The sequence below is a fragment of the Phasianus colchicus genome, chromosome 9, assembly GCF_987193195.1.
Source record: "Phasianus colchicus chromosome 9, bPhaCol1.hap1.1, whole genome shotgun sequence".
In the NCBI taxonomy this organism is placed as follows: Eukaryota; Metazoa; Chordata; class Aves; order Galliformes; family Phasianidae; genus Phasianus; species Phasianus colchicus.
The window spans coordinates 330,068-350,084 of NC_143444.1; positions in this window are offsets into that span (position 1 = coordinate 330,068).

Here is a 20,017-nt window from a genome sequence, read left to right on the forward strand (position 1 = left end):
ATATGTAACGTATTTTCTGTGGCAAAGAACTTCTTTGTTCATAACTCACGGACTTTTGATTTCCATGCATCTCGTGGGCCTGAGATAAAAGACAATTTAAAAGGAAAGAAAGAAAAAAAAAAGGGGGGGGGGATGCTATGATGGTAATGTTTAATATTCGTGTGGGGGGTGAAAGGTGTACTTGAGTTGCCTAAGCACAAGCTTCTACTGCTATTGGTGATACCTGGGGTAGTGTGCCTTAGTAACCTCTGCTTTCTGCTTGAGGAGGTATGCATCTCTATAAATTCTCTGCCATTTCTGCCAACACCATGGGAGTGCTACAGATATCTAGGGGATATATGTATATAAGCTGCTCATTCAGTTTACGTGTTTGTCTTTTTCTTGGATGAGAAATAGTTGCTGTTTATTATTTCCTTAAATGCAACACAAGCATTTACTCATAATATCCAATCTGAGAACACCGTTCTTGTAACTGCTTATGAAAATCATAGATACAGAAATCAAAAGAAACTGTTTCAATCTGCTTGCATTTAAGGAAATAGGAAGTCTCTTTCCACCCTTGCGCATATTTAAGACTGTTTTCTGACAAACTGCTAGCTAAAGGCTTCAGTCTTTCTTTTTGTGCTTACTCCCTCAATGGAATAGCTGAGCTTTTGTAACTGTCCCTACTTTGAAGTTTTCTAGTGGATCCAGGTTGGTTTAAGTATCCTCTATTCCTCACTTCTGTCTTTTCTACCATTTTCTTCAAAAAGGAGCATGTTAAGAACATAAATTTCTATTCTGTTAAGAGTCTTCTCCTGCAGTTAGCTGGTTAGTAAATAATACTTTGCTCACTCACCTCACTCAACCTGCTGGCCACATTCTTTTTAATGCATCCCAGGATACCATTGGCCTTCTTGACCACAAGGCCACATTGCTGGTTTGTGGTCACCCTGCTGTCTACAGGGACACCCAGGCCCTGTTTGTAAGAGAATGTGATTGACTTCACTTCTTCCAGCAAAAAAAGAGAAGCAGGTCTAAGACATCTGTTTATCTCCAATTTAAACAACTTAATTTAGGTAGAATTATGTGTTTTACAGCTATTCACGTTGCTGTGAAAAGAAGCGCGGCTATACGAATAAGAAGTCGCGCGGCTCTGCCCTCGCAACTCCCCCCGCCCCGCGCACGGAGGCGGCCCCCAGCCGCAGCCCCCAGCCGCTCCCCCCCTCGCGCAGCGCCACTCCGAGGTGCCGCCTGCCGCAGCGACGGCGGCGGGGAGCCCTCGCGCCCAGAGGCGGCCTTCCCGGGGTCTGCCCTCTCCGCCCCCCTCCCACCTACCTGAGGGCAGCCGGCATCCGTCCGCGCAGCGGCGCACAGCCGGTGGCACCGCGCGCACAGCCTGCCTGCCTGCCTGCCGCCCTCCCTCGGACGAGGGTCCCCTTAGACGAAAGCACAGCCCCAGCCCGGCCGCTACCGCGAGGGACCGCGCCCGCGGCCGGAGCCCGGGGGCCGCGAGGAGGGAGGGCTGAGCGCCCGGTGACAGGTGAGGACGGCCCCCGCGCCGCTCCCTACCTCGCGCCGCTCTCCTCGCAGCCGGCGGCTCGCTTACCCTCGACCGCCGCCGCCCCCTCGCTCCGTTCCCCCGCCCTAACGCGGAGTTCAACGCGACCCCGCTAGCCGCGAGGCCCCGCCCCCCGCCCCGCACTGACGGCTCTCTCCGCCAATAGCGAAGAAGACGGCCGTCCTCGAGCTCCGCCCTCACCTCCTTCGACCAATAGGAGCTATCCGTGGTGCTGCCCCTCCGCCTTCCCGGCAGGCTCGGTTGGCTCGCAGCTGCCGAGCAACGGGCGCGGGGCTGCGGGTGGGGCCGCTGAGGGCGGTGGCCGGGCCCCCGCTGCGGGCCGGGGTTGGTGCCGCGGGATTGTGCCCGGGGCTTCTCGTTCGGGAGCTTTCGCCTCATAGATGGACGTTTTTTGTTCCCCTCCCCTTTTTCCCTCTTGGCTCAGCCATCAGGAGGATGGAAATATCTCCCGCACTCTCAAAGCTGTAATCTCGGCTTGCAGAAATGATAACTGGTATGTGAAGATGTTTCTAATTTTTTTGTTTCTTCACTTGTTTGTGAACCTAGGGTAGGGAGAAAGAACTGAAGTAACCTGCAGTGAGATTCTATCACTTTTGTAACTCCTTAAGCATAGTCAAGAATGTATGTTTGTGAACTACTTTATTAAGATAGTCCTGGTGGAGTATACTTTATATCACTGGGAGTCCAGGATTTTCTGAACAGTTCTTAAATCAGAGTCTAGCAATAGCAAAGTTGAATTACATGTACACTGTACAGTTAGGTTGTTGGTAATAAGCAGAGCTTGTGCATCTCAACAGCTGCAGCTATACAAGCTATACATTTGTCAAGTAAGCTCAGTATGAGTGGAGTATCAGCTTTATTAATTCAAGTCATTCTCATAATCTTATCCATACATAATGTTTGTGTTCTTAATACCTTAACCAAGTGAGTGAAAAGTTTCCAGCTAATCTGTTTAGCTTCCAGGCAAGTGATTCCACATGTTAAATTTGCTGCTTCCTCCTTTCTCCCATTCCCTGGTCTCTTAGGTCAGTGTTCGTTCTCTTATGTCCTCTATTAAGGAATAGGTTTAGTTCTGCTACATATTAATGCCATGCCTACAGATAAATTATCCTTACATCTCAAACTGAATAGCTGCTGCTTGACGTTTTTTTTTTTCCTTCTAGGCTAGGAAGTCTCTGTATGGCATGCCAGCAACGTTTTGTTGCAACGTTCTTAAAAGAAGAAATCTTTTACAGCGTGCAAGTTCTTTAAGATGTGGTGATGCATTGGGGTTTAACCCAGCAGATCACTGAGCGTCACGTGGCTGTTCATTCACTGCCCCCATCTCAGTGAGATGGAGAGGAGAAATGAGGGAAAAAATGAGATAGAGAAAAAGAAAAGCATAATAATTATGGCATGTATATCTACATATACACACAGATACTTGTAATCTAGATTTATAACAACGGATGCGCAAGCAATTGCTCATCTCCTCTTGAGGTCTTGAAACAGTAAACGTTCGGTGCAGAAAGTCTATACCAAATTAACTTGAAAAACGGATGCTTTCCAGCTTCAGGTGAGACAATTATTCATTGATCTTTTGTACATTTCAAGTGTGCAAAAACTCACCTCTGGAAGACTGATATTTGTAGATAAAATTGATATGGCTTACTGGGCTCTGTTAGTGGCTCTTAGATGTAGTAAATTTGATGTTGTTAATGATCTTCTGCATATGGAAGTTCTACTTCTGCTGAATTTACCTGTCATTAACAGCTTGCTGCATTGTGAAATCATTAAATAGCAGCCTTTAACATATTTAACTCTGGTTTTTGAAAAGCTGAACTTCCTAATTGGGACTCATACATGTATGAAGCCTTGGTGTCTGGTGCTGACTTGAGAATAAAACTTCAGTTATTACTTACAGGGCCTGCCTTACAGCATAAGATCACATGGCAGTGCCTTCTGCTTTCAGTATTTTACCAGTGCTGTGGTACAACTGGGTCTGGTTAATACCTGTTCAGATACAAGACAGAGTAAGGAAAATGTGTTTATTATTTCAGATCAGCCCTTTTTTACAAGGCATCGATTGGTTACTTGGTGGTGAATGTTGGGTTCTATTGCAGATGTGATGCCATCCATGCAGTAATGGATGGAAATACATTAAAGGAGCAGCATAACAATTTATTTCACAGGGCAAAGGTCAAGAGAGTGCTGATTCCATATTACAAATCTAACAAAACTGAAGTGGCAGAAGCATTCTTTGAAGGCTTAAGCAGATGAGGGATGTTCAGTTTTCTGTTACAAAACCTAAATCAGAGAGCATTGAAATCTGTTGAATTTTGGAATAGTTGAGAGTAAGAATGTGAATTCTGTTTGTAACAGAAAAAAACTTGTTCTCATTCCATCCCTCTACTACTCGCATCTGCTCCACATGTCGAAGTAGGAAAAGAGTCATTTGTTGCTCCGTTAATTGCAAAACTGTATTTGTCAGACACCAATTCTGAATCAGCTCTCATACCTGTTACCGTGCTTTCGATAACAAGACTGCAGTTGGGGTTGGTTTGTAGGGAGGCTAGATGAATTGAAAGGGAGTGGATTGGGATAGTATAGCTGCTGGACAGAAACACCTATTTTAAAAGATGATCATCCTATGAAGTATGCCAGTTTTCCCACCTTGTGTATGTGACCTGAGGAGCTATGTTAAGATAAGCTTAAGATAATGGCAGGACAAGGGGAAATGGCTTTAAGTTGAGGGAGGGAGGATTTAGGTTGAGTATCAGGGGAAGTTCTTTACAGAGTGAATGGTGAGGTGCTGGAACAGGCTGCCCAGAGAGGCTGTGGACACCCCTCTTCCTGGAGGTGTTCAAGGCCAGTTGGATGAGGTCCTGGGCAGCCTGGTCTAATATTTAATAGGGAGGTTGGTGGCCCTGCATATGGTGGAGGGGTTGGAGCTTCATGATCTTTGAGGGTCCCTTCCAACCCAAGCCATTCTATGATTTTCTGATTCTAAGCTCAAATGCTAGTGTCTTGGGAATCAAAGCAGAGTTTCTCTTTGCCATCCCTATTTACAGTTGCTTAACTAGGATCTGTAGTATCAGAAAGAAACCTGGGATATAATTGGAGTAAATGCAATTAAATTCTTCTGTAAAATAGTCAATTTAAAACCCTTTATGTCTTGAGCGATCATGGAAAGAGTGACATAAAATGATTATTTAACGGATGTATTTGGGATCTCTGCTTGATTACTATAAAAAGATTCCTTCATAAGACATTGTATGGAGTTGGCTGATATTTGCTGAAATACTCCTGTTGAAACTTTCTGGTGTGGAATATTGCTTCCAGTATTTCATCATACCTTTAAAAACTTACGAAGTTTCAATCTACAAGTTTTGGACTCCTTCATAGTGCTTTTCTGTAGCCATTTGAAGTATTACTTCTGCCTTTCAGTCTTGCACTGAGACTTCATTTGGTGGTCTCATTCTCTACTGATCTAATTTTCTCATTTGTTTCCTTTAATATTATAGTGCTTATCATTGATTGATGCTTTTGTTTTGTTCATAACTCACGGACTTTGCATGTTCATAAAAGCTGTTACATACTTTGGAAAGTTCAGGCATACCTTCAATCCTCCTCTGTATTCGATTCCTACTGACTTCATAGTAACTGCTGTTCCCAGCAGAGCTCAATGACAGCCGGCGCAGGATCGGGGCTGAATTTGAGGTAGCAGTCACTGGCTGAAAGGAATTCCTGTAATATGCTGCACTCCCCGAAGTACGATATTCAGTGGAATTTTGACGGGCTGGGCTTGACAGATTTACTGAATTAAGTGCAGAATCCATAGAGTCCTCAGAAAAGCGATGCTCTCCTGAGGAAGAAGTTGGAAGCCTGATGCAAAAATCTGCATGAAACAAATGCTGCTTTGGCAAGAGACTTAAGAGCTGGAAAATATAGCTAACAGGTTCACAGAAGTGTAAACTCCACATTACCATCTTGAAAATTACTCTATGAAAGTTATAAAACATATGCTAGTGGAGCAGCATATTCTTGGGGGTAACTGGTACAATCTGTGAAACAAGTTCCTAGAATATGCTCTTTATTACTCTTCTTATATGACAACTTCCAATAATTTCTTGGGAAAATTCCAGAATTAAATAAAGGAAGAGTATTTTCCACAAACAAACAAACAACAGCAACAAAAAACACACAGAGAGCTTTTTAAGCACGTTTAACTTGTTCTATTAGCAATTACGTTCTCTCTCCTGAAGTCTGTATAAAACTGGAGTTTAGTGAAGAACTTGAGGTGTATTTCACAGTTATGATCTTCAGGCAACATTATCCCAAAGTGGAACAAAGACACCCAGAGAACCGGTTCCCTACTTAGTGAATTCAGTAAAGCAAGACATGCAATCCACCATAACATCTTCTATTAAACACAACACTTGTGGCAAAAAGAAGCTTTTAAGTCCACAAGCCCTTCTCTTTCAAGTACACAATCCTCAAGACAATAATGATAAACTTTCTAGTTTGATCTGTATCAAAAAAGCAAAGCAGTGGCTACTGAGGTTTTCGGAGAAAGCAAACTTTTATTTGTCGGCTTGAAGTAGCTGCAGCAACTTGCTAAAAGGAAAGCAATAGCCATCTTTCTATAGAATTTCAGAGGTACTAACAGACACAATCAATGATAAGCACTATAATATTAAAGGAAACAAATGAGAAAATTAGATCAGTAGAGAATGAGACCACCAAATGAAGTCTCAGTGCAAGACTGAAAGGCAGAAGTAATACTTCAAATGGCTACAGAAAAGCACTATGAAGGAGTCCAAAACTTGTAGATTGAAACTTCGTAAGTTTTTAAAGGTATGATGAAATACTGGAAGCAATATTCCACACCAGAAAGTTTCAACAGGAGTATTTCAGCAAATATCAGCCAACTCCATACAATGTCTTATGAAGGAATCTTTTTATAGTAATCAAGCAGAGATCCCAAATACATCCGTTAAATAATCATTTTATGTCACTCTTTCCATGATCGCTCAAGACATAAAGGGTTTTAAATTGACTATTTTACAGAAGAATTTAATTGCATTTACTCCAATTATATCCCAGGTTTCTTTCTGATACTACAGATCCTAGTTAAGCAACTGTAAATAGGGATGGCAAAGAGAAACTCTGCTTTGATTCCCAAGACACTAGCATTTGAGCTTAGAATCAGAAAATCATAGAATGGCTTGGGTTGGAAGGGACCCTCAAAGATCATGAAGCTCCAACCCCTCCACCATATGCAGGGCCACCAACCTCCCTATTAAATATTAGACCAGGCTGCCCAGGACCTCATCCAACTGGCCTTGAACACCTCCAGGAAGAGGGGTGTCCACAGCCTCTCTGGGCAGCCTGTTCCAGCACCTCACCATTCACTCTGTAAAGAACTTCCCCTGATACTCAACCTAAATCCTCCCTCCCTCAACTTAAAGCCATTTCCCCTTGTCCTGCCATTATCTTAAGCTTATCTTAACATAGCTCCTCAGGTCACATACACAAGGTGGGAAAACTGGCATACTTCATAGGATGATCATCTTTTAAAATAGGTGTTTCTGTCCAGCAGCTATACTATCCCAATCCACTCCCTTTCAATTCATCTAGCCTCCCTACAAACCAACCCCAACTGCAGTCTTGTTATCGAAAGCACGGTAACAGGTATGAGAGCTGATTCAGAATTGGTGTCTGACAAATACAGTTTTGCAATTAACGGAGCAACAAATGACTCTTTTCCTACTTCGACATGTGGAGCAGATGCGAGTAGTAGAGGGATGGAATGAGAACAAGTTTTTTTCTGTTACAAACAGAATTCACATTCTTACTCTCAACTATTCCAAAATTCAACAGATTTCAATGCTCTCTGATTTAGGTTTTGTAACAGAAAACTGAACATCCCTCATCTGCTTAAGCCTTCAAAGAATGCTTCTGCCACTTCAGTTTTGTTAGATTTGTAATATGGAATCAGCACTCTCTTGACCTTTGCCCTGTGAAATAAATTGTTATGCTGCTCCTTTAATGTATTTCCATCCATTACTGCATGGATGGCATCACATCTGCAATAGAACCCAACATTCACCACCAAGTAACCAATCGATGCCTTGTAAAAAAGGGCTGATCTGAAATAATAAACACATTTTCCTTACTCTGTCTTGTATCTGAACAGGTATTAACCAGACCCAGTTGTACCACAGCACTGGTAAAATACTGAAAGCAGAAGGCACTGCCATGTGATCTTATGCTGTAAGGCAGGCCCTGTAAGTAATAACTGAAGTTTTATTCTCAAGTCAGCACCAGACACCAAGGCTTCATACATGTATGAGTCCCAATTAGGAAGTTCAGCTTTTCAAAAACCAGAGTTAAATATGTTAAAGGCTGCTATTTAATGATTTCACAATGCAGCAAGCTGTTAATGACAGGTAAATTCAGCAGAAGTAGAACTTCCATATGCAGAAGATCATTAACAACATCAAATTTACTACATCTAAGAGCCACTAACAGAGCCCAGTAAGCCATATCAATTTTATCTACAAATATCAGTCTTCCAGAGGTGAGTTTTTGCACACTTGAAATGTACAAAAGATCAATGAATAATTGTCTCACCTGAAGCTGGAAAGCATCCGTTTTTCAAGTTAATTTGGTATAGACTTTCTGCACCGAACGTTTACTGTTTCAAGACCTCAAGAGGAGATGAGCAATTGCTTGCGCATCCGTTGTTATAAATCTAGATTACAAGTATCTGTGTGTATATGTAGATATACATGCCATAATTATTATGCTTTTCTTTTTCTCTATCTCATTTTTTCCCTTATTTCTCCTCTCCATCTCACTGAGATGGGGGCAGTGAATGAACAGCCACGTGACGCTCAGTGATCTGCTGGGTTAAACCCCAATGCATCACCACATCTTAAAGAACTTGCACGCTGTAAAAGATTTCTTCTTTTAAGAACGTTGCAACAAAACGTTGCTGGCATGCCATACAGAGACTTCCTAGCCTAGAAGGAAAAAAAAAAACGTCAAGCAGCAGCTATTCAGTTTGAGATGTAAGGATAATTTATCTGTAGGCATGGCATTAATATGTAGCAGAACTAAACCTATTCCTTAATAGAGGACATAAGAGAACGAACACTGACCTAAGAGACCAGGGAATGGGAGAAAGGAGGAAGCAGCAAATTTAACATGTGGAATCACTTGCCTGGAAGCTAAACAGATTAGCTGGAAACTTTTCACTCACTTGGTTAAGGTATTAAGAACACAAACATTATGTATGGATAAGATTATGAGAATGACTTGAATTAATAAAGCTGATACTCCACTCATACTGAGCTTACTTGACAAATGTATAGCTTGTATAGCTGCAGCTGTTGAGATGCACAAGCTCTGCTTATTACCAACAACCTAACTGTACAGTGTACATGTAATTCAACTTTGCTATTGCTAGACTCTGATTTAAGAACTGTTCAGAAAATCCTGGACTCCCAGTGATATAAAGTATACTCCACCAGGACTATCTTAATAAAGTAGTTCACAAACATACATTCTTGACTATGCTTAAGGAGTTACAAAAGTGATAGAATCTCACTGCAGGTTACTTCAGTTCTTTCTCCCTACCCTAGGTTCACAAACAAGTGAAGAAACAAAAAAATTAGAAACATCTTCACATACCAGTTATCATTTCTGCAAGCCGAGATTACAGCTTTGAGAGTGCGGGAGATATTTCCATCCTCCTGATGGCTGAGCCAAGAGGGAAAAAGGGGAGGGGAACAAAAAACGTCCATCTATGAGGCGAAAGCTCCCGAACGAGAAGCCCCGGGCACAATCCCGCGGCACCAACCCCGGCCCGCAGCGGGGGCCCGGCCACCGCCCTCAGCGGCCCCACCCGCAGCCCCGCGCCCGTTGCTCGGCAGCTGCGAGCCAACCGAGCCTGCCGGGAAGGCGGAGGGGCAGCACCACGGATAGCTCCTATTGGTCGAAGGAGGTGAGGGCGGAGCTCGAGGACGGCCGTCTTCTTCGCTATTGGCGGAGAGAGCCGTCAGTGCGGGGCGGGGGGCGGGGCCTCGCGGCTAGCGGGGTCGCGTTGAACTCCGCGTTAGGGCGGGGGAACGGAGCGAGGGGGCGGCGGCGGTCGAGGGTAAGCGAGCCGCCGGCTGCGAGGAGAGCGGCGCGAGGTAGGGAGCGGCGCGGGGGCCGTCCTCACCTGTCACCGGGCGCTCAGCCCTCCCTCCTCGCGGCCCCCGGGCTCCGGCCGCGGGCGCGGTCCCTCGCGGTAGCGGCCGGGCTGGGGCTGTGCTTTCGTCTAAGGGGACCCTCGTCCGAGGGAGGGCGGCAGGCAGGCAGGCAGGCTGTGCGCGCGGTGCCACCGGCTGTGCGCCGCTGCGCGGACGGATGCCGGCTGCCCTCAGGTAGGTGGGAGGGGGGCGGAGAGGGCAGACCCCGGGAAGGCCGCCTCTGGGCGCGAGGGCTCCCCGCCGCCGTCGCTGCGGCAGGCGGCACCTCGGAGTGGCGCTGCGCGAGGGGGGGAGCGGCTGGGGGCTGCGGCTGGGGGCCGCCTCCGTGCGCGGGGCGGGGGGAGTTGCGAGGGCAGAGCCGCGCGACTTCTTATTCGTATAGCCGCGCTTCTTTTCACAGCAACGTGAATAGCTGTAAAACACATAATTCTACCTAAATTAAGTTGTTTAAATTGGAGATAAACAGATGTCTTAGACCTGCTTCTCTTTTTTTGCTGGAAGAAGTGAAGTCAATCACATTCTCTTACAAACAGGGCCTGGGTGTCCCTGTAGACAGCAGGGTGACCACAAACCAGCAATGTGGCCTTGTGGTCAAGAAGGCCAATGGTATCCTGGGATGCATTAAAAAGAATGTGGCCAGCAGGTTGAGTGAGGTGAGTGAGCAAAGTATTATTTACTAACCAGCTAACTGCAGGAGAAGACTCTTAACAGAATAGAAATTTATGTTCTTAACATGCTCCTTTTTGAAGAAAATGGTAGAAAAGACAGAAGTGAGGAATAGAGGATACTTAAACCAACCTGGATCCACTAGAAAACTTCAAAGTAGGGACAGTTACAAAAGCTCAGCTATTCCATTGAGGGAGTAAGCACAAAAAGAAAGACTGAAGCCTTTAGCTAGCAGTTTGTCAGAAAACAGTCTTAAATATGCGCAAGGGTGGAAAGAGACTTCCTATTTCCTTAAATGCAAGCAGATTGAAACAGTTTCTTTTGATTTCTGTATCTATGATTTTCATAAGCAGTTACAAGAACGGTGTTCTCAGATTGGATATTATGAGTAAATGCTTGTGTTGCATTTAAGGAAATAATAAACAGCAACTATTTCTCATCCAAGAAAAAGACAAACACGTAAACTGAATGAGCAGCTTATATACATATATCCCCTAGATATCTGTAGCACTCCCATGGTGTTGGCAGAAATGGCAGAGAATTTATAGAGATGCATACCTCCTCAAGCAGAAAGCAGAGGTTACTAAGGCACACTACCCCAGGTATCACCAATAGCAGTAGAAGCTTGTGCTTAGGCAACTCAAGTACACCTTTCACCCCCCACACGAATATTAAACATTACCATCATAGCATCCCCCCCCCCTTTTTTTTTTCTTTCTTTCCTTTTAAATTGTCTTTTATCTCAGGCCCACGAGATGCATGGAAATCAAAAGTCCGTGAGTTATGAACAAAGAAGTTCTTTGCCACAGAAAATACGTTACATATGGAGTGAGATGTTGTGCTGTTGCCAAGCACATCAGGCTTGCTAATGTAACTTCAAATGCAGAACTTCTAGCAGAACGTGCTAGAACTAATACCATGGTACAAGCCAGAGGAGTCTTGTCTGCTGCTCTTTCCTCTCACTGCTGTCGTGGACCCTGCAACAGGCTGGATTGGACAGTGCTGGTTAAACACAGCTTGTTTCCTGAGCATTTTATCAATTATTTCTGTATTGCTGATATACAGATATAGGGTTTTTTCCTGTTCCTCTGCACAGTTGAATTTCCATTTGCCACTTTCCCAGATACTGGCATCTTGGGACCTGGGAACCAAACACAAGTCAAACTAATCCCTCTAGGTATGTCATAATGCTGGTTTTTATGTTGCTGTAATTATCTGCAGTTGTATAGAGTATTTAAGACAAATGGAACTGTTTGGTATTACGGTTTGGTACATGAAAGAAAATAAAACATCCTTTATTTTAATATATGACAAAGAATGAATAATACTTACTTGCCACCAACCACTTCTCACTTCTGACACTCTACCAAACTGATGGATGTTCTACATAAAGCAACGCTTTCCTTCTTCCCTTTTGATTTAGTAGATTTTTTTTTATTTTAATGTTTGTTTCAGTCTACATATTGAAATAGGTTTTACTGGGCACCTTTACTTCTCAAACTTTCTGCATTCAGGTTTGTAAAGAAAGGCAGACTTTTCTTCTCCAAGATCAGACAGACAGCACATTCTTTGGCCAACAAATTCTTGTTTCTTAACAATACTGACATTTTGCTCTGCCAAGCATTTAAAAGTGCATTCCTTTTAGAGACCTTCTCTTCGTTACAGTCTATAAGTAACTGTGATACATATTTTCTCTGTATTTGGGAAAACCTAATAATAGATACAATTTACCACCAAAAATATTTGCAGTCATGACTTCATCATAGACTTTTTCCTACTTTTCCAGTACTTGTTTGATACTTTCTTTTTCTAGTAAGCAAAAATTCTAAGCCCTTGTCCTCCAGTAACTGTCTTTCATTTTCTGATACATTCAAAGATAACCTTTGGAGGCATGCCTTTTTCTGGGAAGCCAAGTTCTAACAGCAGAAAAAAATTTCAAAGGCTGTATGGAGAGCATCAACTACAATGGCAATAATATCACTGACCTTGCTAGAAGGAAGAAATTGGAACCGTCTAATGTGGTAAGAACATAACTTTATCATCATCTAAACTTCTGCTTCTCCTTCTAAGGAAAGTTTGTGAGTGTGTGTGACAGATGTTCTGAAATCATATAATATATAAAACAAAGTTTGTCACATGCCTAAAGATTTCATTATACATACTTTTATGATTTTTGTTTGTTTGTTTGTTTGTTTGTTTTTAATATCTGGGAACCTGTTTCTGCTGGGATTTAAGTTTCAGCTTTACAGAATTAGCCTTCAGCATCAGGTGAATGTTTTTTAAAAGAAAACCAGTAGATCAGTATATACATTTTTGCTTTCATCTTATAGTAACCCAAAACTAGGATGGACAATATTTATTGTTAAATCAATTGCAGTGTGTCAAGGATCTAAATCCTGTTATCTTCCATCCCCACAGAGCAAGTTGCGTGGGTGTGCAAAATCATTAGAAAGGGAAGGCTCAGAGCCATTTTATGGGAGCTCCGTAAAGCATCAAGATACTAAACTTTGAAACTGTTATTTAGCTTATTAACATTACAGGGATTATTAACATTACATTCTATTTTTTTCTCTCCAAAGCATTCATAGTTGCTTTCATGTTTAAACTTGTGTCTTTCTGTAAGGGTTGATCAGGAAATCACTTTAATTTCTGTATTTTTAAGAATCTAGGCGTTCCTAAAATAGTTGGTGGATTACATGAGCAATGTGGGTAGGAAATAAATGTATTATTACCCTGAATTTGAGATAGATCTGTTCAAGGCTTTCTTCTGTACAGTACTGCAGCCTTCACAAAGCCCTGCTCACAGTATGTATAGTTTGATTACTGCTTTTTTTCTTTATGTATTTTGCATAGTACATAACAGTAATGAAGAATAAGATATAAGATAAACATGTACAGTAGAAATAAAGTGCAATGATTCTTCTTGGACAGATGTGCAACTTCTGAGATGTCTGTAGGACAAATTCCAGCTTTTGAAAAGCATAGCACAGCTAACAGTTCTGTAGAGTGTCTATAAACTCCTCTTTCTGGTTTATTTGGATGTGAATTTTCTGTTTGCTTGTTTTGTTTGTTAGTTGATTACATTCTGTTGCCTGTGACATTAAAGCAAAATCTACATATGTAGATTTGGTAGTGTTAGAGGTTTACCACTAAACTGTGGCATGCTAGTTTAATCTGATGATTCACTTCTGAGAATATAGAAACAGAAGTGAACTTTGCTTTCAGGTGAATTATTTAAATTTCTTCCGCTCTTCAAAAACAGAATCAGTTTCACTTATGAAATCAACATGGATGTTTATGTTTCTTACAAAAAAACTTTTATTCTTCTAGTTTTGAACCTGATTTAGCATGAAAAATACTAAGCTGAAACTACTATTTTTGTTAACCACGTTTATGTTAATGGCACTTAAGCAATCCAACCAGGATCAAAGCTCCATTGTAGGAACTGTGCAGATGCATAGCAGTAGACATATCCTGCCCTAAAGAAAAAGCAAAAATAAATAACGTAATGAAATGGAACACAAAGTAATTGGTAAAGTTATAAGAAGCATCATAGGGGGGAAAAAAAAAATAGATGGACAAAGAATAAAAAAGAGGTTTGAGACAAAAATAAAAATGTTCTTACTGTCAGATTTCAGAAGTTGTACAAGGAAAAGGAGTAAAAAATTAAATTTATACAACGAGGATGTCCAGAAAATCTAAGAAGTTAATCTTGATTTTACATTGAACAAAAATAGAATGAATAAAAATCCTTAGGTCTCACAAATACGTATGTTATGATCATAAATGCACCATTAAGAGTCTTTCAACATCATCTTAAGCAATTTATTCATTTTATCTTTAGAGGGTAACAATGTGGAGCAAAAAAGTTTTGCAGTCCTCTGTGATAGAACAAGTGGCAGCAAACCTTTGAGGAGAAAGAGTAAGATGGATGGCCTTAAACAGTTTTTGCTTTTATTAATGGAGCCTGATTTGTTTTCACAGAAATGAGGCAAATAATAAACATACACAGAAAGGAGAGTAGGAGATAGAAGGACAACAAGAAAAAAAAAATGGAGTGTCAAATTTTCTCCCAAATGGACTTGCAAGAGTTGACAGTGACTTACTAGAGCATTAATTTCTTCTTTACAGCTTTATTCAGGTCTAAGACAGAAAAAAAGAACATGCACACGAGTCTTCCAATCCATATTTTCTATGTTATTTAAAGTAATAAGGTTATGTATGGTATTTTATGTTGGTTTCATTTACATTTGCAGGTACTAAAATCTAACAAGTTTCTCAAAACCTGTAACAGAAAAATGCTGAGAAGAATCAAATTTATTGCTCTCTCTCTTCACATACATTGGGCTTATGATCCTCCCACTTCAGTGGCTGCTCTTCCATGTATTACTGAGTGCAATCATGTACAAATATAAGATAAACATTTTCTTTAAAGTATTTATAGTATGTTGCGCTCAAATAAATATTTGAGAAAATAAAGAAATAACCTGACAGCTATTAATCAGAGTTTTATTGCCTTTAATATATGATCCATCCTGATATAGCAATTACTGTTGTTTTAGTAAATGCATTACCTCACTTTTACAGGTTTATTTTCAGCCAGTATATCTATCCTTTTGCTCAACACAGCAGAGGACTTTCCAATAGCCAAAAAACATTCTGCCTTTAAATTAAATTAATCTTCTTGGAAATATTACTCTTCCAACTCTCCTGTTCTGTATGTCAGCTACTGCTCAAAGCTGTCTACTGTTCCTCCTGTTAACCATACAGTTATTAAAACTTGGTATATGAATACCTTTTCATCATATTTATCCACAATAAATGAATGAGACTTCTCCCCATAGAATCTTTCTATGAAACTTTCCATCCCTCTGTCTTTCTGCTAAATCTCAAATAATCTGAACTGCAGTTCATTTAGATATTAGACCTCAGGTTCAGATAACATCCTTGAGGTAATAAAATGTTATTGTCTGACAGATCTAAAGTGATATTTTTCCTGTAGAAAATTCCATGGGGCACTTACACTGAAACTGAGAAGTGTTTTTCCTTCTCTTGCTGAGTGAGGGTTTAAATAGGAAATGCATATACACAGAGCAAAATTTGGAAGGTAACATTTCCCATCAGGTCTTTTCAGTATTACAGAGCAAGAAAAAGACTTTTAAGACTTGCATGTGCTGATTAAGGTGATTGAATTTTTTCTACTATTATTTTCCTTTTAGTTTAGCAATAAAGAAATACATTAAAAAAATGCAGTAGGGGAAAGATCTGCCCATGGATTTGTTGTATTTGTGCATATCTAAATAGCAGTACAGGCATCTTGTCATCCCAAGGACACCATGGAGTATTCATATAATATAAAGAGAGATGATGGGGATTTTCTAATAACTAAATTGGAAATCAGAAATGTTACTTTTTTTTTTTTTTTCCCAATTTACCAGTTTGCAAGCAATGCCTCCTTTTCCATAAAGACAGCTCTTCAAGAAAGCCCATTTCTAACACTCACAGACCTGTGCAGAACACCGTTTTTCATAGATGACAGACAGTAACTTTACAATAACATCAGCCATTTCTTTCAACACTGTCACAAATACCATTCAACAACAAATAGCATTCAACTAGGCCTCAACTGCCTAATTTCATTGAAGCCTGTATACCTTTCATTCAGTGTTAACATTACTTGAAAAAAAGTGTTTGGACGTTACATTATATTATCCTCAGTTCATCGTGTTGTAGCAGATCTAATCTTTAATGAAAACGAGACATGTAGGAATCCTATTTGAACTTTTCTTTTATCTTCACTCTTATTTCAAAAAGAAAGTTGTTGATTAAACACACCTAGTGACAAACCAACATGTGATTATCATCTATAATAAATGATACTCTAGCTTGCTAGTATAATTGTATTTGCTTTTCTTGTTGCCTTTGCTTGCTTCATCCACACCAGTAGATGTGTTGAGAAAACTGACTGGGAGAAAAGAGGTCATTCCCTGGTCCTGGTTACAAAGACAGCACAGACACAGCCCATGGTGACTGAAAAACAAGGAATAAAGAGGTTCAAGACTGTACTGCAAAAGTGTATTGCAACTGCAGGTTGCTTAAAGAAGTAGAAGCAAAGGGAATGTCCACAGGTTTGAAAAAGTGGCCTGCAACTACACAATATTCATTGTTTCAGAAAGGAGATTTAACGATGCAAAATCTTTGGCAAGAAAACAGTTGTTTTTAGGGATCAAATAGAGAGAGAAATAGTGCTGGGGACCTAGACTCCATTTAGGACATAATACTTGTCTTGTCTCTACACATGAAAATATTTTAAATTACTAGCTGAGAGATCAGGGGTCCTGAACCATGGTATGTTCGTTATTGTTGATTGCATGTACTGTGTCATATCACTTAAAAAATTAAAAACATTAATGGCACTGAAATTTCAAACTGGGTGCACGTACCACTGTGCATAACAACTGACAAGCTATTATCTACGTTGATTAAAACTCTTAGTGCTAGTGTTTTAGCTTCTCCAAAAGCAAGGAATAAACAATTTGAATGTAGGCTTTATCAGTATTTGTACTTGTAATAAAACCAGGAATATTCATAGAATCATAGAATCATAGAATTTTTTTTTGAGTTGGAAGGGACTCTTACAGACCCACATTGCTCATGTAATCCACCAACTATTTTAGGAACGCCTAGATTCTTAAAAATACAGAAATTAAAGTGATTTCCTGATCAACCCTTACAGAAAGACACAAGTTTAAACATGAAAGCAACTATGAATGCTTTGGAGAGAAAAAAATAGAATGTAATGTTAATAATCCCTGTAATGTTAATAAGCTAAATAACAGTTTCAAAGTTTAGTATCTTGATGCTTTACGGAGCTCCCATAAAATGGCTCTGAGCCTTCCCTTTCTAATGATTTTGCACACCCACGCAACTTGCTCTGTGGGGATGGAAGATAACAGGATTTAGATCCTTGACACACTGCAATTGATTTAACAATAAATATTGTCCATCCTAGTTTTGGGTTACTATAAGATGAAAGCAAAAATGTATATACTGATCTACTGGTTTTCTTTTAAAAAACATTCACCTGATGCTGAAGGCTAATTCTGTAAAGCTGAAACTTAAATCCCAGCAGAAACAGGTTCCCAGATATTAAAAACAAACAAACAAACAAACAAACAAAAATCATAAAAGTATGTATAATGAAATCTTTAGGCATGTGACAAACTTTGTTTTATATATTATATGATTTCAGAACATCTGTCACACACACTCACAAACTTTCCTTAGAAGGAGAAGCAGAAGTTTAGATGATGATAAAGTTATGTTCTTACCACATTAGACGGTTCCAATTTCTTCCTTCTAGCAAGGTCAGTGATATTATTGCCATTGTAGTTGATGCTCTCCATACAGCCTTTGAAATTTTTTTCTGCTGTTAGAACTTGGCTTCCCAGAAAAAGGCATGCCTCCAAAGGTTATCTTTGAATGTATCAGAAAATGAAAGACAGTTACTGGAGGACAAGGGCTTAGAATTTTTGCTTACTAGAAAAAGAAAGTATCAAACAAGTACTGGAAAAGTAGGAAAAAGTCTATGATGAAGTCATGACTGCAAATATTTTTGGTGGTAAATTGTATCTATTATTAGGTTTTCCCAAATACAGAGAAAATATGTATCACAGTTACTTATAGACTGTAACGAAGAGAAGGTCTCTAAAAGGAATGCACTTTTAAATGCTTGGCAGAGCAAAATGTCAGTATTGTTAAGAAACAAGAATTTGTTGGCCAAAGAATGTGCTGTCTGTCTGATCTTGGAGAAGAAAAGTCTGCCTTTCTTTACAAACCTGAATGCAGAAAGTTTGAGAAGTAAAGGTGCCCAGTAAAACCTATTTCAATATGTAGACTGAAACAAACATTAAAATAAAAAAAAATCTACTAAATCAAAAGGGAAGAAGGAAAGCGTTGCTTTATGTAGAACATCCATCAGTTTGGTAGAGTGTCAGAAGTGAGAAGTGGTTGGTGGCAAGTAAGTATTATTCATTCTTTGTCATATATTAAAATAAAGGATGTTTTATTTTCTTTCATGTACCAAACCGTAATACCAAACAGTTCCATTTGTCTTAAATACTCTATACAACTGCAGATAATTACAGCAACATAAAAACCAGCATTATGACATACCTAGAGGGATTAGTTTGACTTGTGTTTGGTTCCCAGGTCCCAAGATGCCAGTATCTGGGAAAGTGGCAAATGGAAATTCAACTGTGCAGAGGAACAGGAAAAAACCCTATATCTGTATATCAGCAATACAGAAATAATTGATAAAATGCTCAGGAAACAAGCTGTGTTTAACCAGCACTGTCCAATCCAGCCTGTTGCAGGGTCCACGACAGCAGTGAGAGGAAAGAGCAGCAGACAAGACTCCTCTGGCTTGTACCATGGTATTAGTTCTAGCACGTTCTGCTAGAAGTTCTGCATTTGAAGTTACATTAGCAAGCCTGATGTGCTTGGCAACAGCACAACATCTCACTCCATATGTAACGTATTTTCTGTGGCAAAGAACTTCTTTGTTCATAACTCACGGACTTTTGATTTCCATGCATCTCGTGGGCCTGAGATAAAAGACAATTTAAAAGGAAAGAAAGAAAAAAAAAAGGGGGGGGGGGATGCTATGATGGTAATGTTTAATATTCGTGTGGGGGGTGAAAGGTGTACTTGAGTTGCCTAAGCACAAGCTTCTACTGCTATTGGTGATACCTGGGGTAGTGTGCCTTAGTAACCTCTGCTTTCTGCTTGAGGAGGTATGCATCTCTATAAATTCTCTGCCATTTCTGCCAACACCATGGGAGTGCTACAGATATCTAGGGGATATATGTATATAAGCTGCTCATTCAGTTTACGTGTTTGTCTTTTTCTTGGATGAGAAATAGTTGCTGTTTATTATTTCCTTAAATGCAACACAAGCATTTACTCATAATATCCAATCTGAGAACACCGTTCTTGTAACTGCTTATGAAAATCATAGATACAGAAATCAAAAGAAACTGTTTCAATCTGCTTGCATTTAAGGAAATAGGAAGTCTCTTTCCACCCTTGCGCATATTTAAGACTGTTTTCTGACAAACTGCTAGCTAAAGGCTTCAGTCTTTCTTTTTGTGCTTACTCCCTCAATGGAATAGCTGAGCTTTTGTAACTGTCCCTACTTTGAAGTTTTCTAGTGGATCCAGGTTGGTTTAAGTATCCTCTATTCCTCACTTCTGTCTTTTCTACCATTTTCTTCAAAAAGGAGCATGTTAAGAACATAAATTTCTATTCTGTTAAGAGTCTTCTCCTGCAGTTAGCTGGTTAGTAAATAATACTTTGCTCACTCACCTCACTCAACCTGCTGGCCACATTCTTTTTAATGCATCCCAGGATACCATTGGCCTTCTTGACCACAAGGCCACATTGCTGGTTTGTGGTCACCCTGCTGTCTACAGGGACACCCAGGCCCTGTTTGTAAGAGAATGTGATTGACTTCACTTCTTCCAGCAAAAAAAGAGAAGCAGGTCTAAGA